This window comes from Prionailurus bengalensis, chromosome E4 (assembly GCF_016509475.1).
Source record: "Prionailurus bengalensis isolate Pbe53 chromosome E4, Fcat_Pben_1.1_paternal_pri, whole genome shotgun sequence".
Classification (NCBI taxonomy): domain Eukaryota; kingdom Metazoa; phylum Chordata; class Mammalia; order Carnivora; family Felidae; genus Prionailurus; species Prionailurus bengalensis.
The window spans coordinates 9,294,936-9,321,124 of NC_057360.1; the positions used below are offsets into that span (position 1 = coordinate 9,294,936).

Sequence of the window (26,189 nt, forward strand, 5' to 3'; positions counted from 1 at the left end):
CCACTCAGACCCAGTTTAAAAGATTTCAACAATCTCATATGCAGCCACCATACCCCTTTAGCTCACCTCTCACCATGCAGTAAGTTTTCATCAAAAGCAAAAATGAACATGTTCATTTCTTGCTGCTAAAAAGCTTGCCTAGGGAGACCCGGGGAAGATGGCGGCATAGGAGGACGCTAGGCTCACCCGTCCTGCTGATCACTTAGATTCCACCTACACCTTCCTAAATAACCCAAAAAACCGCCAGAAGACTAGCAGAACAGAGTCTCTGGAGCCAAGCACAGATGAGAGGCCCACGGAAGAGGGTAGGAAGGGCAGTGAGGGGGAGCGCGCTACACGGACTGGAGGGAAGGGGGGGGGCTGCGGGCAAAACAGAGCCCCCGAGTCTGGCTGGCAAAGGCAGAGGGGCTGGACAGAGTGTGTTCTGACAGCCAGTGGGGCTTAACATCTGGAAGGTTATAAGCTAACAGCTCTGCTCGGGAAACAGGAAGGCTGGAAGACAACTGGAGGCAGAGTTGTTGAGCCCTGGACGATGCAGCTTGGCAGGGAACAAAGGCGCTGGCCAACGCCATCTCCCTCGCCCATCCCCCAGCCAAAATCCTAAAGGGAACCGGTTCCTGCCAGGGAACTTGCTTGCACTGCGCAAACACCCAACGCTGTGCTTCTGCGGATCCATCCCTTGCTGGTAGGACTCCATTCCGGTGCTGCAGGATCCCTCCTGAAGCAGACCTCAGAGGGAAAAGCGAGCTGAGCCTGCCCCTTCCGCCCCCGTGCACCTTGCCTACCCACCCCAGCTAATACACCAGATCCCCAGCACCAAAAACCTGGCAGTGTGCAAGTAGCCCAGGCGGCCCATGCCACCCCACAGTGAATCCCGTCCCTAGGAGAGGGAAAGAGAAGGCACACACCAGTCTGACAGTGGCCCCAGTGGTGGGCTGGGGGCAGACATCAGGTCTGACTGCGGCCACGCCCACCAATGCAAGTTATTCAAGACAGCGCAGGGGAAGTGCCCGCAGTGCCGCACCACTCCAGGGACTATCCAAAATGACAAAATGGAAGAATTCCCCTCAGAAAAACGTCCAGGAAATAACGACAGCTAAAGAACTGATCAAAAATGATTTAAACAATATAACAGAAAGTGAATTGAGAATAGTCATAAAATTAATCGCTGGGCTTGAAAACAGTATAAAGGACAGCAGAGAATCTATTGCTACAGAGATCAAGGGACTAAAGAATAGTCGGGAGGAGCTAAAAAATGCTATCAACGAGCTGCAAAATAAAATGGAGACAACCACAGCTCGGATTGAAGAGGCAGAGGAGAGAAGGTGAACTAGAAGATAAAATTATGGAAAAAGAAGAAGCTGAGAAAAAGAGATAAAAAAAATCCAGGAGTATGATGGGAAAATAAGAGAACTAAGTGATGCACTAAAGAGAAATAATCTACGCATAATTGGTATTCCGGAGGAGGAAGAGAGAGGTGCTGAAGGTGTACTTGAAGAAATAATAGCTGAGAACTTCCCTGATCTGGGGAAGGAAAAAGGCATTGAAATCCAAGAGGCACAAGAGAACTCCCTTCAGACGTAACTTGAATCGATCTTCTGCACGACGTATTATAGTGAAACTGGCAAAATACAAGGATAAAGAGAAAATTCTGAAAGCAGCTAGGGATAAACGTACTCTAACATGTAAAGGGAGACCTGTAAGACTCATAACCGATCTCTCTACTGAAACTTGGCAGGCCAGAAAGGAATGGCAGGAAATCTTAAATGCGATAAACAGAAAAAATATGCAGCCAAGAATCCTTTATCCAGCAAGTCTGTCATTTAGAATGGAAGGAGAGATAAAGGTCTTCCCAAACACAAAAACTGAAGGAATTTGTCACCACTAAACCAACTCTACAAGAGATCCTAAGGGGGATCCTGTGAGACAAAGTACCAGAGACATCACTACAAGCTTGAAACCTACAGACATCATAATGACTCTAAACCCATATCTTTCTATAATAACACTGAATGTAAATGAACTAAATGTGCCACCAAAAGACATAGGGTATCAGATTGGATAAAAATATAAGACCCATCCATTTGCTGTCTACAACAGACACATTTTAGACCTGAGGACACCTTCAGATTGAGAGTGAGGGGATGGAGAACTATTTATCATGCCACTGGAAGTCAAAAGTGAGCTGGAGGAGCCATACTTATATCAGACAAACTAGGCTTTAAATTAAAGGCTGTAACGAGATAAAGAAAGGCATTATATAAAAATTACAGGGTCTACCCATCAGGAAGAGCTAACAATTATAAATGTCTATGTGCCGAATACCGGAGCCCCCAAATATATAAAATAATTACTCACAAACATAAGCAACCTTATTGATAACAATGTGGTAATTGCAGGGGACTTTAACACTCCACTTACAGAAATGGATAGATCATCTAGACACACGGTCAATAAAGAAACAAGGGCCCTGAATGAGGCATTGGATCAGATGGACTTGACAGATATATTTAGAACTATGCATCCCAAAGCAACAGAATACTTTCTTCTCGAGTGCACATGGAACACTCTCCAAGACAGATCACATACTGGGTCACAAAACAGCCCTTCATAAGTATACAAGAATTAAAATCATACCATGCATACTTTCAGACCACAATGCTATGAAGCTTGAAATCAACCACAGGAAAAAGTCTGGAAAACCTCCAAAAGCATGGAGGTTAAAGAACACCCTACTAAAGAATGAGTGGGTTAACCAGGCAATAGGAGAAGAAATTTAAAAATTTACGGAAACAAACGAAAATGAAAATACAACAATCCAAATGCTTTGGGACGCAGCAAAGGCAGTCCTGAGAGGAAAATACATTGCAATCCAGGCCTATCTCAAGAAACAAGAAAAATCCCAAATACAAAATCTAACAGCACACCTAAAGGAAATAGAAGCAGAACAGCAAAGACAGCCTAAACCCAGCAGAGGAAGAGAAATAATAAAGATCAGAGCAGAAATAAACAATATAGAATCTAAACAAACTGTAGAGCAAATCAACGAAACCAAGAGTTGGTTTTTTGAAAAAATAAACAAAATTGATAAGCCTCTAGCCAGGCTTCTCAAAAAGAAAAGGGAGATGACCCAAATAGATAAAATCACGAATGAAAATGGAATTATTACAACCAAGCCCTCAGAGATACAAGCAATTATCAGGGAATACTATGAAAAATTATATGCCAACAAAATGGACAACCTGGAAGAAATGGACAAATTCCTAAACACCCACACGCTTCCAAAACTCAATCAGGAGGAAATAGAAAGCTTGAACAGAACCATAACCAGCGAAGAAATTGAATCAGTTACCAAAAATCTCCCAACAAATAATAGTCAAGGACCAAATGGCTTCCCAGGGGAGTTCTACAAAACGTTTAAAGCAAAGATAATACCTATCCTTCTCAAGCTATTCCAAAAAATAGAAAGGGGAGGAAAACTTCCAGACTCATTCTATGAAGCCAACATTACTTTATTCCTAAACAAGACAGACACCCAGTAAAAAAAGACAACTACAGGCCAATATCCCTGATGAATATGGATGCAAACATTCTCAATAAGATACTAGCAAATCGAATTCAACAGCATATAAAAAGAATTATTCACCATGATCAAGTGGGATTCATTCCTGGGATGCAGGGCAGGTTCAATATTCACAAATCAATCAACGTGGTACATCACATTAATAAAAGAAAAGATAAGAACCATATGATCCTGTCAATCGATGCAGAAAAGGCATTTGACAAAATTCAGCAACGGTTCTTAATAAAAACCCTCGAGAGAGTCGGGATAGAAGGAACATACTTAAAGATCTTAAAAGCCACTTATGAAAAGCCCACAGTTAACATCATCCTCAATGGGGAAAAACTGAGAACTTTCCCCCTGAGATCAGGAACATGACAGGGATGTCCACTCTCACCGCTGTTGTTTAATATAGTGTTGGAAGTGCTAGCATCAACAATCAGACAACAAAAGGAAATCAAAGGCATCAAATTGGCAAAGATGAAGTTAAGCTTTCACTTTTTGCAGATGACATGATATTATACATGGAAAATCCGATAGACTACACCAGAAGTCTGGTAGAACTGATACATGAATTTAGCAAAGTTGCAGGATACAAAATAAATGTACAGAAATCAGTTGCATTCTTATACACTAACAATGAAGCAACAAAAAGACAAAGAAACTGATCCCATTCACAATTGCACCAAGAAACATAAAATACCTAGGAATAAATCTAACCAAAGATGTACAAGATCTGTATGCTGAAACCTACAGAAAGCTTATGAAGGAAATTGAATGAGATACAAAAAAATGGAAAAAACATTCCGTGCTCATGGATTGGAAGAATAAATATTGTTAAAATGTCAATACTACCCAAAGCTATCTACACATTCAATGCAATTCCAATCAAAATTGCACCAGCATTCTTCTCGAAACTAGAACAAGCAATCCTAAAATTCATATGGAACCACAAAAGGCCCTGAATAGCCAAAGTTATTTTGAAGAAGAAGACCAAATTAGGAGGCATCACAATCCCAGACCTCAGCCTCTACTACAAACCTGTAATCATCAAGACAGCATGGTATTGGCACAAAAACGGACAAATAGACCAATGGAATAAATAGAAACCCCAGAACTAGACCCACAAACGTATGGCCAACTCATCTTTGACAAAGCAGGAAAGAACATCCAATGGAAAAAAGAGTCTCTTTAACAAATGGTGCTGGGAGAACTGGACAGCAACATGCAGAAGGTTGAAACTAGACAACTTTCTCACACCATTCACGAAAACAAACTCAAAATGGATAAAGGACCTGAATGTGAGACAGGAAACCATCAAAACCCTAGAGAAGAAAGCAGGAAAAGACCTCTCTGAACTCAGCCGTAGCAATTTCTTACTTGACACATCCCCAAAGGCAAGGAAATTAAAAGCAAAAATGAACTACTGGGACCTTATGAAGATAAAAAGTTTCTGCACAACAAAGGAAACAATCAACAAAACTAAAAGGCAACCAACAGAATGGGAAAAGATATTTGCAAATGACATATCAGACAAAGGACTAGTATCCAAAATCTATAAAGAGCTCACCAAACTCCACACCCGAAAAACAAATAACCCAGTGAAGAAATGGGCAGAAAACATGAATAGACACTTTTCTAAAGAAGACATCCAGATGGCCAACAGGCACATGAAAAGATGTTCAACATCACTCCTCATCAGGGAAATACCAATCAAAACCACACTCAGATATCACCTCACACCAGTCAGAGTGGCCAAAATGAACAAATCAGGAGACTATAGATGCTGGACAGGATGTGGAGAAACGGGAACCCTCTTGCACTGTTGGTGGGAATGCAAATTGGTGCAGCCGCTCTGGAAAACAGTGTGGAGGTTCCTCAAAAAATTAAAAATAGACCTACCCTATGAGCCAGCAGTAGACTGCTAGGAATTTACTCAAGGGATATAGGAGTACTGATGCATAGGGGCACTTGTACCCCAATGTTTATAGCAGCACTCTCAACAATAGCCAAATTGTGGAAAGAGCCTAGATGTCCATCAACTGGTGAATGAATAAAGAAATTGTGGTTTATATGCACAATGGAGTATACATGGCAATGAGAAAGAATGAAATATGGCCTTTTGTAGCAAAGTGGATGGAAGTGGAGAGTGTGATGCTAAGTGAAATAAGCCATACAGAGAAAGACAGATACCATATGTTTTCACTCCTTGTGGATTCTGAGAAACTTAACAGAAACCCATGGGGGAGGGGGAGGAAAAAAAAAAAAAAAGAGGTTAGAGTGGGAGACAGCCAAAGCATAAGAGACTCTTAAAAACTGAGAACAAACTGAGGGTTGATGGTGGGTGGGAGGGAGGGGAGGGTGGGTGGTGGGTATTGAGGAGGGCACCTTTTGGGATGAGCACTGGGTGTTGTATGGAAACCAATTTGACAATAAATTTCATACACTGGAAAAAAAAACCCTGGAAAAAATCAAAATAAATAAATAAATAAAAAGCTTGCCTCTCCCAATGATTCTAAGACAGAATTCAGATTGCTACTTAGGCATGTGAAGCCAACCTTATAAATGGCCAATGGCCCATTCCTGTCTGCTGCCATCCTTCTCCATCACCCTTGTTTCTGCCACCTTGGACTGCTCACTATTTCCTGAATGTACCAGGATCTTTCAGAGTCCCATGCCTCCAGGAAAGAATTTAGTTCTTTTCCCAAGGACAACTTGGCTTTTCCATCTGGCAATCTTCTACTTAACTTTCAGGTGACATTTAAATGTCATCTCTCTCAAGTGGGGACATTCTTCCTCTGTCCTTTCCCAGGTAGAGTTAACAGAAGCTTCCCACAACACTTTATAGATTCTGTAGTAGGATTTTCTCTGTTTAAGTTGATTTCTCCATCTGTTCCTCAACCCCAATTAGACAATAAGCTTTTCTAAGACAGGGACTATGTATTCTTCTTACGTGGATATGAATATTAACATTTACTGAATCCTCCACTACATATTATCTTATCATGATCTAACAAAAGTACATGAAATTTCAACCAGGCAACTTCTGGGTTTAAATTATAGATCATAGTTCCACCTTTTTCTCAAACAGCCATGGAACCTTGGGCTTCCTTGCCTATAAATTAGTAGGACAACCAGCTCATGGGGAGAGAGGGATCTTTTTGAAAACCAAGATAAAATATAATGATTTATTAACATTGCCTGGAAAATCCTGGCATGAATATAACAATATGTAAAATGGCTCTGGCACCTACTGAGCACCCATTCTCTCCTGGGCATTGCATTATCCCCATTACAACCAATGCGGCCATTACCCTCCCCATCTACCATCTAGGAACAGAGGCCCACAGAGGACAAGTGAGCTGACCAATGCCACATGGTAAGTATGAGGCAAAGCCAAGACTCAAACACAGCTGGGAATTCATTCAACCATAGGCTCAATAAAGCTATTTCACTTTCCCTAAGTGTCCAATATTTTATTTGATACTCACCAAAATTCCTTCTACTTCCCTTATTTTATAGATGAAGAAACTGAGTCTCAAGTAAATAACTTGTCCCCAAATCATACAGCTGCAGGGTAAACTAGCTAGGATTCAAACCCAAGTGCCTCTAAACTCAAAGCACTTCAGTCAAAATCCCACAGACTATTATAAAAGTTACAAATATACTATAAAACACAGAAGAAGAATACGTACCATAGGAAAGGTACCTGTGTTAAGGTAATCAAAATATGGTAAGATTCCTTCTGGGTAAGGTTACCAGGAAAATCCTTCCAGAAGGTTTTAAAAAAGTATTTGAAAAATAAAAGAATTGAAAATTAGTACTGAAAATCAAAAATGATGACTGGAGAGCATTTGGGAAAGGGGCTATCAACAAATCAGGGACACAGAATCGTGGTGTGTGCCAGGGACAGTGAGTCCAACTCACATGGAAAGCTTGAATGTAGTTGGGGCATGTCTACATCAGGTAGGACTGACGAGCCCAAGGTGATATTTGAGAATTCAAGTGAAATAAATCAGATGTGGTTATCTAAAAAATCAGTCAGAATGAGTAGCGGGACTGGAAGTAGGGGAACTGATCTAGGGAAGAGTCCTGGAGCAGAGGGGTGATGGTGCCCTGAGACTGAAGAGGTAGACCCTCCTAGCAGTTTGACTGGACACAGGCAAGAGGCCACGGTGCCATCAGTGCAGACTGGCAGTCAAGGATTTGCACCTGGGAGAAAAGGTGAGCTAATAAAGTAGGACGACCTGATGACACTTTGCAAGGGAGTCTGATTTCAGATATGTTGACCCTAAGATACCAGTGGAACACCAACATGGAGGTTTCCAGCAGACAAGCAGATGCACACAATTACAGCTTGCAAATGTGACTGGAGTTGGGATTTGCATGGAAGTTAGTATGCATGCACATATGTATGTATGAAGACAAAGAAGGGGGGTAGGAAGAGAAATTTGAGGGCTGTCCTTTGCGAAACGTCCACATGTTAGCAACAGGAAGTAGGAAAAAAATAGCATTTTGCAGACAGCTGAGTGAAGAGGAGTTTTCAGGAAGTACTCGTAAATTGCCTGAAATCCTATTATAAACAAGTAAAGGAAACTAAGGGAACAGACATCTTTTCAGAAATATCTTACGTATATTGATGGAACTGGAGATTGGATAATAAAGGACAAAATAGTGGTAAAAACGTAGAAGTAACTGATGTGGTAAACTAAGGCAGAAAGAAATACAGACAAAATTAAATTGCCTTATAACCTGAAGCCCATTGACAAGTGCTTGAGACAGGCAGATTATGACATTTCACCAGAAGCTCCCAACTGTCTCAATATTAATGCTTTGCTGGAGGGAAAAACCACCCTAGCTTGACAATAGGTAGGCCTTCAGGATCCTGTGAGTCATCTTAAGCATATGAAAGTCCTTTTGGAAATTTCCCCTTGTCTTTACCTTCAATTCCCAAGTATATAATCAATTACCCCTCATAAAGAACAACTCTTTCTGCCCATGGGTCCTATTCCCGTGCTTTAATAAAACCAGCTCATTGCACTGAAGACATCTCAAGAATTCTTTCTTGGCCATCTGCTCAGAACATCACCACTTCAAACCACACGAGTAACTTTTCCATAAATGTTGCAAGAATTACTTCATATAAGAAAAAGAGAAAGATCACATAAAAATGCAAACTTCCCAGTAAAATTAGAGAGGCCCAGCCCAGAGTCAGTGGACTACATGGTTATTGAGAAGAAGGTAAAGCATGTTTCAAATGGAAATGAAATGTCTACTCAGCAGTGAAAAGTAAACAAGGCAGCTCAGGCTGGGCCTCTGGAAGGCATAGACGACTTTATGGCCACTGTTTTGTGACTTTCTCCAGTAACTGCTGACAGCTCTGAGCAAGAAAGCAGGTGGTGGATAGGCAGGTAGAAACTCCAGAAGGTCAAAGGCTGTGAAATGCTCAGCAGCAAGTTTATCTCTGCATGAATCTGCTTACTAGACAGCAAGGGTTCCAGAAGGAGAATTTCCTAAATCGGTATTCCTCCATGATTTCAGTTTCTAGGGATGCGACATACGCCTCACCCTCCAGCTCACATGGGAAGTAGGCACAAACAATAGGGTCATTGTGCTGAAGTTCCCAGTGACACAGGAACAGGCCCAGGAAAAGAAGAGTGTGGTAGGAAGAACAAACACAGCCACACATCTTACCTCCTGGCACTATGAGACAAGAAGATCCAAAGGGAAAGCCAACAAAGATGTGGGTTCCAAAAAATTATGGTCTGATAAAAAGAAACCAATGTTGACTCAAAGGAAGGAGTAAAAGGAATTTTTTTGAGGGGGGGAGGGGCAAAAATACTTTCTTTTTTAAAATGAGCTCAGAGGGGCGCCTGGGTGGCGCAGTCGGTTAAGCGTCCGACTTCAGCCAGGTCACGATCTCGCGGTCCGTGAGTTCCAGCCCCGCGTCAGGCTCTGGGCTGATGGCTCGGAGCCTGGAGCCTGTTTCCGATTCTGTGTCTCCCTCTCTCTCTGCCCCTCCCCCGTTCATGCTCCGTCTCTCTCTGTCCCAAAAATGAATAAAAACGTTGAAAAAAAATTTTTTTTTAAAAATAAATAAAATGAGCTCAGAGTATCAAAAGGGCCCAGAGAAGGGCATTTAGGTTCAAATTGGGCCTAGAGAGGAGAGAGTATTAGAACTGAATAAGATGATGTATAAATTGTAAACATCAGAGTCCATGGTAGTAACCACCTATGACAGGGAATAAGAAGACTGCTGAGGCCCAGGGCTAGTCACTTATTCACAAGTCCATCAGTCGCTCTAATGGTACTACACAGTTCGGTTAAGTGACAGGTATATTCATGCTCATTAGCAATCCAGTCTTATAATTAAATACAGACAAATCTCAAACTAAGGCCTATCTGAATGCCTATGCTGGAACTTTCTTAACCTCAAGCGAGTATTACAAGAAACTAAATTTCTGATTTTGTAAGACTTCTTTCCCTCAGAATCCAGGCTTCACACAGCATCGCTAACATTTTCTCAAAGGTGCTAGCTGAAGGTGAGGCTTAACAATTTGCTTCAGGAAAACACATACTGAGCAGAAGTAGCACATATAAAGCTGCCTGTTGAGCTTCTATTCACAGAAAGAGAAGCTAAAATAAAAGGCTCAGCCTGAAAATTTGCCATCAACCAGATGTAGCAGAGGAAGAAGCCTGGAAGTGAGATAAAGATCTGTAATAAGCTCTGCTATTTACAGACAAGCGTGCCTACAGGGTGCTTAGAAGGGAAAATGATTCAAAAAGTAGTAGAATGCACTGCCATTATGGCTAGAGTTATTATCATCACCATTTAAAAACAAGGCATACCTTCACAAGTAGTGCTTTGATCTCCAGAGCTCAAATATAACGAAACAAACTAGAGACTTGGAGCAAGCTATTTCTAAAAAAACAAGTACTTAAACTGATGTAACAATTGGGACATAAAAACCAACAAATTTATCAATACATCCATGTATATCCCATTGGGAAGATGGTTTATTAACTTAATCTTATTAATAACCAAAGTTACTAATGAAGAAGAGGTTCCAGTGAGAAGTTGCACCTTTGCTTCGAACATACTTGTGAGGTGTTAACACATTTGTATTTGCAGCCTGGAATGATTATTCTAAAATAGATTCAAAGACCCTGCATAATAGGCACAGGGTTTAGAGCAAGCATTTAGTGCTCAACAAACTTAGATGGGAACCATTTCTCTGCTAATTATGCCCAGTCTCCCTCTGACTAAAACGGACATAATATAACTCTCAGGGGTGTTCTGAGGATCAAATGACATGTGTAAATTCCATAGCAAAGTAAGGTCACAAAAAAATGATAACTATTGTCATTGAAAAGACCACTAGAGGTCACTGAGTTGTGCTTCATTTTACCGGCGAGGTCGCACAATTACTAACAGCTCAAAAACAAAGCGATTCTCATCACCCAGCTCAGTATTCTTTAGCCAGATTTTAGTCTCAAATTATTAAATGTCAGTGTGACCTTAATTAAAGCCATGATCTGATAAGGTTCTGAGCAGGATGTGCCTTAATTGTGTAGTACTCAATCTTACCCTGTGGAAACTTTCTTCATGCTCATAGACACTGCTTCTCATCCATAGCTAATGGGAACATGGGATCGAATGATGTCTTGTTTAATCAGTAGTCACTTTACTGCTCGGTACAGGAGAGACTAACTTGTTTTCATCATTCTAGGTGTTGACTATATCTCATGGATGGCTGACGTCAAATTTGCCTTTGCAGCCCATCCTATCTGTAAACTTCCATCATCTGTATATCTTGATATAAACTCCTTTACAAAGTTTTGTGCAAATCCTTAAAAATGACAAAATATTTCAATAAGAGTTAATCCTTTAGCTAAAGGAAACAATCACTAAGCAAATTCAACTTAAAGAAAAATCTGTTCTATCTAAAAAAGAAGGTATGTTCTTTTAACCCAAAGTTCAACTTAAGGTAGTTAGCAAGAGCTTTAACTAGTGACTGCTGTGTCAGCAAAGTACAAAAAAACCCTTCAACGTTATCAACATCAGCATTTAAAACACTGAACTTTTTTTTCCTCTAATGTTTTTGTAACCTTAACTACATGCATATTTGTTTTCATCTGTACTTGAAGAAAACCACAAATACTATTTTCTTGAGCAATAGAAAGAAGTAGAAACTTCTATTTCCCTCCAATACTACATGAACAAAATTTTTAAATTTTAAAAATAAAAAAATTACAATTAATTTTCTAGTGAATATATTTTGCAGTGCTGAAATTTTAAAAATATATAATGTTTTTATTTATTTTTGAGAGACAGAGCGAGACAGAGCACGAGCAGGGGAGGGGCAGAGGAGACGGAGACACAGAGTCCGAGGCAGGCTCCAGGCTCAGAGCTGTCAGCACAAAGCCTGATGCAGGGCTTAAATTCATGATCTATGAGCTCATGACCTAAGCTGAAGTCAGACACTTAAGTGACTGAGCCACCCAGGTGTCATGCAGTGCTGAAATTTTAAAATGTCTTCCAGACACTCTGTAAACTTGGAAGGAAATTAACACTATTCTGAGAATTCCAATTCCTTCTCTATAATTTGAAATGACCAGCAGATGGCAGAACTAAACATTTAAAACTTGGATCCCTGTGCATGACTGAGAAAAAAAAAATTCCAAAAAGAGGCTGAAGAGTTCTATTTTTTACTGAAATTTAACACCTTCATTGCTATATTTGCTGAGCTTACAGACATACCAAGAAGAAATGTCAACTTAATAATATTCTCTTTGGTACAAATGGGGGAAATAAAATCAACATTGCAATAAAATAAATAACTGTGTAGAAAAGCTTGGAATTAACCAAAACAATAAAATGGAATAATGCAAATTAATAGTGCTTTTGTTCATTTTATGCATACACATGTGGTACAATTAAATAGCTTAGAAATCAAATCAGAAATACTTGGTATATGTGATAAAGGTAGAGATAAAAATATCTATAAAGATTAATCTATAAAAATAATTTTTCATGTACATGTATTACATAATAGTTCCTTCTAGAGTCCCCACACACAAGATTATTGAAGAAGTTTTAAAATTTTTCTCTAGGATATTAAACTTTATTTGAAACTTTGATAAAGTCATAAGCATTTATTTTATTCTTAATGTTAGTGTTCTTTACCTTCAGTGTTCCTTAACTTCTAATACTTCAAAAGTAAAAATCAAAAGAACATACTTATAAATCTATAAAGGAAGAAGTAAAAGGAAGAAAAATATGGGGTTAGGTCTGGGGCCGAAGTAAATATTGAATAACAATAAATTTAATATACTTTTTGTTAAAGATAGAAATTTATTCAGAGTTACATTTCCAGGTCTGAACGTCTGCATTTTACATCTCAAGTTGGTTTCGGTTTTGTTTTTAATAAGAACAATGAGAGGGGGTCAAATTGGCAGAACAAGATGGAAGTTTTTTTGCATCTCTTATCCCTGAAATGCAGCCAGGTCAACACCAAACTATCTTGTACACCAAGAAAACTGATTTGAGGACTAACACAACAATCTGCACAACTTGAACCACAGAACTTGGCAGGTACATGGCATGGAACTGGGAGAGAGAAGCTGCAGAGGACAGGGAGCTGTTTTTGCTTGCAGAGAGGACACAGACAGGGAGACAGGATGGGGGGAAACACCCCCATCCCTGAAATCAGCTGGAGACAAAGCGAAAGAGTAGAAACAGCTGCAAGGGACTGAACTAAAAAGGGAGAAAGGAGAAATGAGATGGTTTAAATTCCATTAAGACTCTATAAACAGGGGGCATGGAGAGTCTGAAACTCCACAGCTTGATACTTGGTGGTGCTCTGATAGGAAGGGTGAATCCCCAGGAGCAGAGTGCAAGGTCCAAGGGGTCCTCCGGCCACATGGGGAGAGGTGGTTCTCCTGTTGGAAGGACATTTGGTAGAGGCTGTGCAACCTCCCCACAGGCAAGGATCCAAGCAGACCCCAGACATCAGCCACATTTTCTGGTGTTAGAACAAGGATATTGGGAGAGGAAGCCTGGTGCCAGATGTGTGTTGTGATTTTCCCTAGCTCCTGAAACACTACTGCTACATGATTGTGTGAACTTTCTGGGGTGGGTTGGCACCCAGCCACAGTCTCTGGACATCGGCAGCAGCAGAGTAGCATGAATGTTCCTGGGGGTGGGCTGGCACCTGAGCATTGCTCAGCAAGAACCTCCCCCAGAGGGTCTGAGCAGGCCAAGGTCGCAATCCCACAGAAGTGAGGGGTTGGGAAACACAGCCCCACCTAAGATAAAACTCAGGAAGGAGGTGTCGGCTGGCAGGCTGATGGCTTGGTCGTGGACAGTGTAGAAGCAGGGAGTAGACAGAAGCTGGAGACCAAGGAGGGGTGCTTCATTGTCAGTTGGAGAGAGCACAGAGTTCTGACACCAGAGACTGGGTAGCTGGGTGGCACCACTTTCACCCCTCCCATGCATGTACATACATGCTTACACACACCACAACAAACCAGCCCAGCAAGCTAATCAGCGCTATCTAGAGAAGAATGGAGCCATTACACTAAGCCCTGCCCAACTGGGCCAAACACACTCTTGAGGAACACCACAAGTCTCTCCGCCTGCTTAGTTTGCAGACTATAAAGTTCTTCATAGTTTAACTATATTCAACTATGTTAACATAGTTTAACTAGGGGAAACTGGGTGTAATTTCAATCGTATTTCATTCCGTTCGCTGGCCCATCTATTCAATGTTTTCCTTTTTCTTTTCTATTCTTGTTCTTTAACACAGAAAGAGAAAAAAATTATTTTTACTTTCTGTTTTTATATAAAAGATTTTTGTTTATTTTTTCTACTGTATTTTTCAGTTTTTTGTAAATTTTTTAAATTCTATTTTACTTTCATCATTTCATTTTATTCTATATTATTGTATTCATTTCTTCAAATTTACAAACGTTTTCTTTTTTCTTTTTTTCTTTTCTTTTTTTCCTCCTTTATTCTCTATCAAGCTTCTTTCAACAACCAAACCAAAACATATGTAGGAACTAGCATCCTTTATTTAATCTTTTTTGTGTTGTTTTTAACTTTTTAATTGTTTTTTACTTTATTAATTCCTTTTCTTCCTTAAAATTGATGAAACGAAGGATAAACCCCAAAAGAAAGAACAAGAAGAAATGACACCCAGGGACTTAACACACATACAAGCAAGATATCTGAACCAGAATTTAGAGTCACAATAATAAGAATACTAGCTGGGTTTGAAAATAGATTATAAGCACTTTCTGCAGAGATAAAAGAAGTAAAAGCTAATCTGGATGAAATTAAAAATGCTATAACTGAGCTGCAATCTCGAACGGTTGCCACAGTAGCAAGTATGGATGAAGCACAACAGTGAATCAGCGACAGAGAATGAACTTATGGAGAATACTGAAGCAGAAGAGGGAGACTAAGGCAAAAGAGCACACAGTATAAGAATTAGAGAATGAATATTCTTGAACAATATTGAGGAATATTGTTATTCCTCAATAAAAGGGAATAACATCCGAATCATAGGGGTCCCAGAAGAAGAAGAGAGAGAAAAGGGGGTAGAAGGTTTATGTGAACAAATAACAGCAGTAAACGTTCCTAACCTGGGGAAAGACACAGTTATCAAAACTCAGGAAGCACAGAGAACTCCCATTAGATTCAACAAAAACTGACCATCGACAAGGCATATTATAGTCAAATTCACAAAATGCTCAGGCAAGGAAAGAATCATGAAGGCAGCAAGGGAAAAAAAGTTCTTAACCTACAAGGGAAGACAGATCAGGTTCACAGCAGACCTATCCACAGAACCTTGGCAGGACAGAAAGGAGTGGCAGGATATATTCAATGTGAAGAATCAGAAAACTATGCAGTCAAGAATTCATTATCCAGCAAGACCATCATTTGAAACAGAAGGAGAGATTAAAAGATTTCCAGACTGGGGCGCCTGGGTGGCTCAGTCGGTTAGGCGGCCGACTTCGGCTCAGGTCATGATCTCACGGTCCGTGAGTTCGAGCCCTGCGTCGGGCTCTGTGCTGACAGCTCAGAGCCTGGAGCCTGTTTCGGATTCTGTGTCTCCCTCTCTCTGACCCTCCCCCGTTCATGCTCTGTCTCTCTCTGTCTCAAAAATAAATAAACGTTAAAAAAAAATAATTAAAAAAAAAATAATAAAAGATTTCCAGACAAACAAAAACTAAAGGAGTTTGTGACCACTAAACCAGCCCTGCAAGAAATTTTAAGGGGGACTCTCTGAGAGGAGAAAAGAAAAAAAAAAAAAGACCAAAAGAAACAAAGACTAGAAAGGACCAGAGAATACCACCAAAAGCTCTAACTCTACAGTAAATACAATGGCAATTAATTCATATCTTCCAGTACTCCTCTAAACATCAGTGGACTAAATGCTCCAATCAAAAGACATAGGATAATAGAATGGGTAAGAAAACAAGATCCATTTACATGCTGTTTAAAAGAGACCCGTTTTAGATCTAAAGACATCTTCAGGTTGAAAGTAAAGGGATGGAGAACCATCTATCATGTTAACGGTCTCCAAAAGAAAGTCAGAGTAGCCATACTTATATCAGACCATCTAGATTTTAAAATAAAGATGGTAACAAGAGATGAGGAAGGGCATTATATCATACTTAAAGGGTATACCACCAAGATCTAACAATTGTAAACATTTATGCTCCAAATGTGTGAGCACCCAAATATATAAATCAATTAATCACACATAAAGAAGCTCATTGATAATAATAATGATAGTAGGAAACTTCAACACCCCACTTACAGCAATGGAAAGATCATCTAAACAGAAAATCAACAAGAAAACAATGGCTTTGAATGACACACTGGACCAGATGGACTTAACAGATATATACAGAACATTACATCCTAAAGCAGTGGGATACACATTCTTCTCAAGTGCACATGGAACATTCTCCAGAATAGATCACATACTGAGAAATAAATCAGCCCTCAACAAGTACAAAAAGATCGAGATCATACTGTGCATACTTTCAGACCACAAAACTATATAATTTGGAATCAAACACAAGAAAAATTTGGAAGAAAACAAATACTTAGAGACTAAAGGCCATCCTACTAAGGAATGAATGGGCTAACCAAGAAGTTAAAGAGGAAATTAAAAAGTACATGGAAGCCATGAAAATGATAACACCACAGCCCTAACCTATGGGACACAGCAAAGGCAGTCATAAGAAGGAAGTACATAGCAATCCAGGCCTTCATAAAAAAAGGAAGAAAGGGGGCGCCTGGGTGGCACAGTCGGTTAAGCGTCCGACTTCAGCCAGGTCACAATCTCGTGGTCCATGAGTTTGAGCCCCGCGTCAGGCTCTGGGCTGATGGCTCAGAGCCTGGAGCCTGTTTCCGATTCTGTGTCTCCCTCTCTCTCTGCCCCTCCCCCGTTCATGCTCTGTGTCTCTCTGTCCAAAAATAACTAAACGTTGAAAAAAAAATTTTTTTTTAAAAAGGAAGAAAGGTCTCAGATACACAACCTAACCTTCACCTTAACGAGGTGCAAAAAGAACAGCAAGTAAAACCCAAAAACAGCAGAAGATAAGAAATCATAAAGATTAGAGCAGAAATCAATGCTATCGAAATCTAAAAACAAAACAAAACAAAAAACAAAACAGATCATTGAAAACAGGAGCTAGTTCTTTGAAAGAAATAACAAAATTGATAAACCCCTAGCCAATTTGATTAAAAAGAAAAAGGAAAGCACCCAAATAAATAAAATCAAGAATGAAAGAGGAGAGATCACAACCAACACAACAGAAATGCAAATAATAAGAGAATATTATGAGCAATTATACTCATAAGAGAATTATTATGAGCCAATAAAATGGGCAATCAGGAAGAAATGGACACATTCTTAGAAACATATAAACTACCAAAATTGAAACAAGAAATTCCCAGAAACATATAAACTACCAAAACTGAAACAAGAAGATGTAGAAAAGTTGAACAGACCCATAACCAGTAAAGAAATCAAATTAGTAATTAAAAAATCTCCCCAAAAACAAAAGTCCAGGGCCAGATGGCTTTCCAGGGGAATTCTTCCAAACATTTAAAGAAGAGTTAACACCTAATCTTTTGAAGCCATTCCAAAAAATAGAAATGGAAGGAAAACTTCCAAACTCATTCTATGAAGCCATCATTACCTTGATTCCAAAACCAGACAAAGACTCCACTAAAAAGGAGAACTACAGACAATTTCCCTAATGAACATGGATGCAAAAATCCTCAACAAGACACTAGCCAACCAGATCCAACAATACATTAAAAGAATTATTCACGCGACCAAGTGGGATTTATACCTGGGGGGCAGGGCTGGTACAATATCCACAAAACAATGTGATACATCACATCAATAAAAGAAAGGACAAAAACCACATAATCTTCTCAATAGATGGAGAGAAAGCATTTGACAAAATACAGCAACTTTCTTGATAAAATCCTTCAAGAAAGTAGGGTTAGAAGGATAGTACCTTAAGAGCATAAAGGCCATATATGAAAGGCCCATCGCTACTATTATCCACAATGGGGAAAAATTGAGAGCTTTCCCCCCAAGGTCAGGAACATGACAGGGATGTCCACTCTCACCACTGTTATTCAGACAGTATTGGAAGTCTTAGCCTCAGCAGTCAGACAACACAAAGGAATAAAAGGCATCCAAATCGGCAAGGAGGTCAAACTTCACTCTTTACAGACGACATTATACTCTATATGGAAAACCCAAAAGATTCCACCAAAAAACTACTAGAACTGATCCATGGATTCAGCAAAGTCATAGGATATAAAATCAATGCACAGAAATTGGTCGCATTCCTATACACCAATAATGAAGCTACAGAAAGAGAAATCAAGGAATTGATACCATTTACAATTGCATCAAAACCCATAAAATACCTAGGAATAAACCTAACCAAAGAGGCAAAAAATCTATACACTGAAAACTATAGAAAGCTTATGAAAGAAATTGAAGAAGACATTAAAAAATGGAAAAATACTCCATGCTCATGGATTAGAAGAAAAAAAATTGTTCAAATGTCGATACTACCCTAAGCAATCTACATATTCAATGCAATTCCTATCAAAATAACACCAGCATTCTTCACAGAGCCAGAACAAAACTCCTAAAATTTGTGTGGAACCACAAAAGTCCCCAAATAGTCAAAGCAATCCTGAAAAAGAAAACCAAAGCTGGAGGGATCACACTCCCAGACTTGAAGCTGTATTAGAAAGTTGTAATCATCAAGACAATATGGTGCTGGCACAAAAACAGACACTCAGATCAATGGAACAGAATAGAGAACCCAGATATGGACCCACAAACGTATGACCAACGAATCTTTGACAAAGCAGGAAAGAGTATCCAATGGAAAAAAGACAGTCTCTAACAAATGGTGCTGGGTTCCTATACACCAACAATGAAGTGACAGAAAGAGAAATCAAGGAATCGATCCCATTTACAATTGCACCAAAAACCATAAAATACCTAGACATAAATCTAACCAAAGAGGTGAAAAATCTATACATTGAAAACTATAGAAAGCTTATTAAAGAAATTGAAGAAGACACACACACACAAAAAGGAAAAAGATTCCATGCTCCTGGATAGGAAGGACAAATATTGTTAAAATGTCGATACTACCCAAAGCAACCTACATATTCAAAGCAATCCCTATCGAAATAACACCAGCATTCTTCACAGAGCTAGAACAAACAATCCTAAAATTAGTATGGAACCAGAAAAGACCCTGAATAGCCAAAGCAATCTTGAAAACGAAAACCAAAGCAGGAGGCATCACAATCCCAGACTTCAAGCTATACTACAAAGCTGTCATCATCAAGACAGTATGGTACTGGCACAAGAATAGACACTCAGATCAATGGAACAGAATAGAGAACCCGGAAATGGACCCACAAACGTATGGACAACTAATCTTTGACAAAGCAGGAAAGAATATCCAATGGAATAAAGACAGTCTCTTCAGCAAGCGGTGCTGGGAAAACTGGACAGCGACGTGCAGAAGAATGAACCTGCACCACTTTCTTACGCATACACAAAAATAAACCCAAAGTGGATGAAAGACCTAAATGTAAGAGAGGAAGCCATCAAAGTCCTCAAAGAGAAAATAGACAAAAACCTCTCTGGTTTTGGCTGCAGCAACTTCTTACTCAACACATCTCTGGAGGTAAGGGAAACAAAAGCAAAAATGAACTATTGGGACCTCATCAAAATAAAAAGCTACTGCACAGTAAAGGAAACAATCAGAAAAACTAAGAGGCAACTGGCAGAATGGGAGAGGATATTTGCAAATGACATATCAGATAAAGGGTTAGTATCCAAAATCTATAAAGAACTTATCAAACTCACACCCAAATAATCCAGTGAAGAAATGGGCAAAAAACAAGAATAGACACTTCTCCAAAGAAGACAACCAGATGGCTAACAGACACATGAAAAAATGCTCAACATCACTCAACATCAGGGAAATACAAATCAAAACCACAATGAGATACCACCTTACACCTGTCAGAATGGCTAACATTAACAACTCAGGAAACAACAGATGTTGGCAAGGATGTGGAGAAAGAGGGTCTCTTTTGCATTGTTGGTGGGAATGCAAACTGGTACAGCCACTCTGGGAAATAGTATGGAGGTTCCTCAAAAAACTAAAAACAGAACTACCCATGGGGCGCCTGGGTGGCTCAGTCAGTTGAGCGTCCAACTTCAGCTCAGGTCATGATCTCACCCTCTGAGTTCGGGCCCCACGTCGGGCTCTGTGCTGATAGCTCAGAGCCTGGAGCCTGTTTTGGATTCTGTGTCTCCCTCTCTCTCTGCCCTTCCCCCACTCATTCTATGTCTCTCTGTCTCTGAAAAATGAATAAACCTTAAAAAATTTTTTTAAATAGAACTACCCTATGACCCAGCAATTTCACTACTACGCATTTATCTAAGGGATACAGGTGTGCTGTTTCGAAGGCACACATACACCCCAATGTTTATAGCAGCACTATCAACAATAGGCAAAGTATGGAAAGAGCCCAAATGTCCATTGATGGATGAATGCATAAAGAAGATGTGGAATATACATATATATATATATAATCGAGTATTAATTGGCAATCAAACAGAATGAAATCTTGCCATTTGCAAGTATGTGGATGGAGCTGGAGGGTATTATGCTAAGTGAAGTTAGTCAGAGAAAGACAAAAATCATATGACTTCACTCATATGAGGACTTTAAGAGACAAAACAGATGAACAAAAGTAAAGGGAAACAAAAATAATATAAAAACAGGGAGGGGGCAAAACAGAAGAGAGTCATAAATATGGAGAAAAAACTGAAGGTTACTGGAGGGGTTGTGGGAGGGGGGATGGGCTAAATGGGTAAGGGGAACTAAAGAATCTACTTCTGAAATCATTGCTGCACTATATGCTAATTTGGATGGAAATTTTAAGTAATAAAAAATTAAATTAAAAAAATGGTGCTGGGAAAACTGGACAGTGACATGCAGAAAAATGAACCTGCACCACTTTCTTATACCATACACAAGAAAAAACTCAAAATGGATGAAAGACCTAAATGTAAGACAGGAAGCCATCAAAATCCTCAAGGAGAAAGCAGGCAAAAACCTCTCTGACCTCAGCTGCAGCAGTTTCTTACTCAACACGTCTCTGGAGGCAAGGGAAACAAAAGCAAAAATGAACTACTGGGACCTCATCAAAATAAAAAGCTTCTGCTCAGTGAAGGAAACAATGAGCAAAACTAAAAGGCAACCAGTGGAATGGGAGAAGATATTTGCAAATGACATATCAGATAAAAGGTTAGTATCCAAAATCTGTAAAGAACTTATCCAACTCAACACCCCAAAAACAAATAATCCATTGAAGAAATGGGCAAAAGACATGAATAGACACTTCTTCAAAGAAGATATCCAGATGGCTAACAGACACATGAAAAAATGCTCAACATCACTCATCGATGGGGAAGTACAAATTAAAACTACAATGAGATAGCACCTCGCACCAGTCAAAATGGCTAAAATTAGCAACTCAGGCAAGAACAGATGTTGGTGAGGATGCAGAGAAAGAGGATCTCTTTTGAACTGCTGGTGGGAGTGTGAACTGGTGTAGCCACTCTGGAAAACAGTACGGAGGTTCCTCAAAAAATTAAGAATAGAACTACCCTACAACCCAGCAATTGTACCACTAGGTATTTATCCAAGGGATACAGGTATGCTGTTTCAAAGGGGCACATGCACCCCAATGCTTATAGCAGCACTATCAACAATGGCCAATGTATGGAAAGAGCCCAAAAGTCCATCAACAGATGAATGGATAAAGAAGTTGTGGTATATATATATATATACAATGGAGTATTACTTGGGAATCAAAAAGAATGAAATCTTGCCATTTGTAAATACCTGGATGGAACCAGAGGATATTCTGCTAAGCAAAATGAGTCAGAGAAAGACAAATATCATATGATTTCACTCATATGAGGAATTTAAGATACAAAACAGATAAACATAAGGGAAGGGAAGCAAAAATATGAAGACAGGGAAGGGGACAAAACAGAAGAGGCTCTTAAATATAGAGAACAAACAGAGGGTTGATGAAGGGGTTGTGGGAGGGGGGATGGGCTAAATGGGGAAGGGGCATTAAGGAAGACACTTGTTGGAATGAGCACTGGGTGTTATACATAGAGTTTGAGCCACTGGAATCTACTCCTGAAATCATTGTTGCACTATATGCTAACTGAATTGGGTGTAAATTTAAAAATAAATAAATAAAATATTTAAAAAAATAAGAAGAACAATGAAAGTCTAACCAAGGAAGTTCATAAGAAATTAAAGGTGCTTTAGTTCTACTGAAGAGTCTGCAAACCACCTAGAAACCAACTTGCTCTTGCTCTCTTTCACCTGAGCAGCTTCTCAATTACAGACAGGGAAGCAAAGCCTTAATGAGCAGCCAGGGAAAATGTTCCTTATTAAGCTTAGTTCTAGTATAGCAGCTTTCATCAGCTGAGCTAAAACACTGGAGAATTCAAGGTAGGCCCTCCTTGGAGTTTACAAAAGACCGAGAGCAGCTTCCACATCTAAGCTATAATGAATACTGAAAGAACACATTTTCTAGAGGAAAGCTCTCCCAAACCTGGCTGGTCAAAAAACACTTATATACAGAGTCTATCCTTATACCTAGTCCACTGGACTTTCCTGAAGAAGAACTCCCAAGTTAGCATTTTTGGAAGCTTCCTGGGGAGCACAGTAATGTGGGAGAGAGGAGAAGTAGATGAAGCCTCAGACCTAGCCAGGAGGTAGCTAGGTCTGCAGCTTCATCTACTTCTAGACATACCTTTGTATCATCAGGATTTAGGAATAGATTGGCTGTGGAAGGTGAAGAAAAGGCACAGATGTAGAGCCAGCTTTCTTGGGTTTGAATTCCATCTCCCCACTTACAAACCTATGTGACTGGGCAAGTTACCCTAAGTCTCAGTTTCCACATCAGAGAAAGTGGAAATAGGATTCAATAAATAAATGATTTATTTAAAATTAATCAATTGAAGTAACCCGTGTCAAACACTTAGCGCAGTGGTTGGTCCTTAGTAAGCACTGGTCGCTTTTCATCATTTTTGTGTTAAAAAAAAAGGTAATTCAGGAGGCCTACTCTGAGCAAGGCAATGTTTTTAATGGAGAAAAAAAGAAAAACTTCCTGACAATGCGTATGGGGACCCAAGATCACTTTCATTTTTCCATAACTACTGTTGACGATTTTTTCCCAAAAAAACATAAAGAGAAATACTTACGTATGGAAAAAAAGATTAGTTTTGTTGTGATGATCCTCAAAACCACAGCCCATCTAGAGTACTGAACACCATGGCATAAAGAAGAAATAAGTTCCAACTTTCTGACTCTCTTCACCATTCCCACCATCTGGACTGGGGAAACCAAATAGACACATGTGGATTCACTAATCTGCATTCATCTTGGGATGTAATCACTTCCTCTCCCATTTTCCTGCTTACATGGAGGAAAACATCACTCACCATTAGGCAATTTCATTGCCTATCTCCAAAATGAGTATGGAATTCCCAGCTCGATCAAGATACCATTTTAAAGGATGCACCCTATAGGAGTCTTCAACTGAAATGGCACAATACTGATATAAAGATTGTGTATGCTAATTCAGGGGCAAGGTCTTAAATATCTAATCAATACAACCTATGTTAAGAGTACATTTTTTTCTTATTAGATAGCAAACCAGACATTATATTCCTCAGTATATACTTTTTTCAAGTTACTTTGAAAAATAGCATACTTAGACCATTGTCTTTCAATATCATAATTCACACCTAGGAAGGAGAAGGATTATAAGCACCAAGAGATGGCACCTCAAAGACCTCTGATACTTCTTGCATGACCTCAGAACCCGTCTCCTGATCACCCCCTTGTTGCAGGGTATTGGGCGGAGAGCTATAGCATTCTAAGGTAAATAACATAAGATTTGTCTCAGACCTTGCCTTGGGTTTTGCTGCCATCTATTTTGAATCTGAAAATCACCTCACGTTATAGTAAATAATGGTTGCGTTTTTAATATAATACTAAAAATAAATATTTTTCTCCAAAATGTCCTGTGACCCTAGGGTTGTTGTTCTCTGCTTGCTCAAAAATCCTCTTCCCCATCCACTATAGTAAGTAGAGACACAATATACAATCAATATTTACTACAATATGAGGCCAATTATCAGATTCAAAATAGTTCTATTAATGCTGGTCTCTAATTTCAACTTATATTTTGGCTTTGCATCAGATGCTTTTTTTCAAGGATACCCTATTTGCAATGCTTCTAATAGGAAGCATGATAGGATCTTCGATACAGTCTAACTGGTACCTTGAGAATCTTAGCCTTGGAAAACAATGAGGATGACTCAGCAGCCTCCTCCTATCTACAGGTTTCAAGGATAGCCATCTCCCAACTTCAAAGACGTCAGGAAACTCACACATTTCTGATCTGCACACAAGATCTACCTCTTCTAGGGGCGCCTGGGTGGCGCAGTCGGTTAAGCGTCCGACTTCAGCCAGGTCACGATCTCGCGGTCCGTGAGTTCGAGCCCCGCGTCGGGCTCTGGGCTGATGGCTCAGAGCCTGGAGCCTGTTTCCGATTCTGTGTCTCCCTCTCTCTCTGCCCCTCCCCCGTTCATGCTCTGTCTCTCTCTGTCCCAAAAATAAATAAACGTTGAAAAAAAAAATTTAAAAAAAAAAAAAAAAAGATCTACCTCTTCTGTCTGTGATCAAAACCATCCTCCTCCCAGGCAACTGCTCCCAAGTGAACCAGTGACATGAGGGTTTTCACACGGAGTATCATGGGACAATTCTATTTTTTAAGTTCTCATTGCAATGCATTTAAAGTACATTCTCTCTTCCTCATTTTTCAGGTGGTGAAGGGGTTGAGGGTGTGGCCAGGTGAGTGGACTGCTGCGTGAGGTAGGGTGAAAGTGAAATCAAGATTTAGGGTGGGTCATTCACAAGGCAAATGGTGTCACCCAACACTGTGATGAAGGATAGACTTTACTTTGGAAGCAATTCTAGAAGGGATCCATTAATTGATAACAAAGGGATTAGTTTAGAATGATAATTCATATATATCATGAACTATATGCATTTAGTTTTTCTTTAACGTTTATTCATTTTTGAGAGACAGAGCGAGAGAGAGGGAGAGACAGTGGGGGAGGGGCAGAGAGAGGGGGAGATACAGAATTCAAAGCAGGCTCCAGGCTCTGAGCTGTCAGCACAGAGCCTGACATGGGGCTCAAACTTACGACACGAGATGATGACCTGAGCCGAAGTCAGACACCCAACTGACTGAGCCACCCAGGCACCCCAGAACTATATGCATTTGGAAAGAAAAAAGAAAAAGTGAACTACATATACAATAATGACAACATAAAATGTAGGTGATCTTATTTTAATCTTAGTCCTTCCTTAGTGGGAAACGGGTAAAAGGCATGGCCAGATGTGGCTGGGAGGCAGAAGTATTCTTGCCCTTGTTGTGCTTGCATTTACTTCTTTCTTTTCTCTTTAAAAACTATTTTCCTGTCAAATAATACATGTAAGACATTCTATCTGAACCTCTTCATCCTCCAGACCTTGAGAAGCTTGACTCCCCGGCTTCTACCATCGATCCCCCTGGTTTGGTCTTCTAATGTTGTAGACCACTATTTCCACCACTTCCATGCCCAAATCCTCAACTCCCATCCTTACTAATCTGTGGATCTATCCAAAGGCAAAGTGTCAACCTAAGATCAGTCCAATGTTTTGACTTTGTCACACCCATTACCTTCCACCTTGGGTGGGCCTTCACAGGTACCCCTCTGTTCAGCTATCAGTCCCGTTTTTGTGGTTTCCAAATGAATTGTTTTCAATTATTTTTTTTAAACATCTGGCTTCACACATCCCTCTTCACCCAATGTCAAGGGCAATGCCTCCCAATTAACAGAAAACACCAAAGCCAGTGAGACTCTCTCAACTTCCCATCATCAATCTACAGCAGCAGCTCACC

At 39.8% G+C, this 26,189-nt stretch overlaps 1 protein-coding gene across 4 annotated transcripts in view; it reads right to left on the reverse strand.

The window, feature by feature from the left end:
• FMN2 (formin 2) overlaps positions 1-26,189 on the reverse strand; it is a 391,725-nt gene that overhangs the window by 313,266 nt on the left and 52,270 nt on the right. The window lies entirely within an intron of this gene.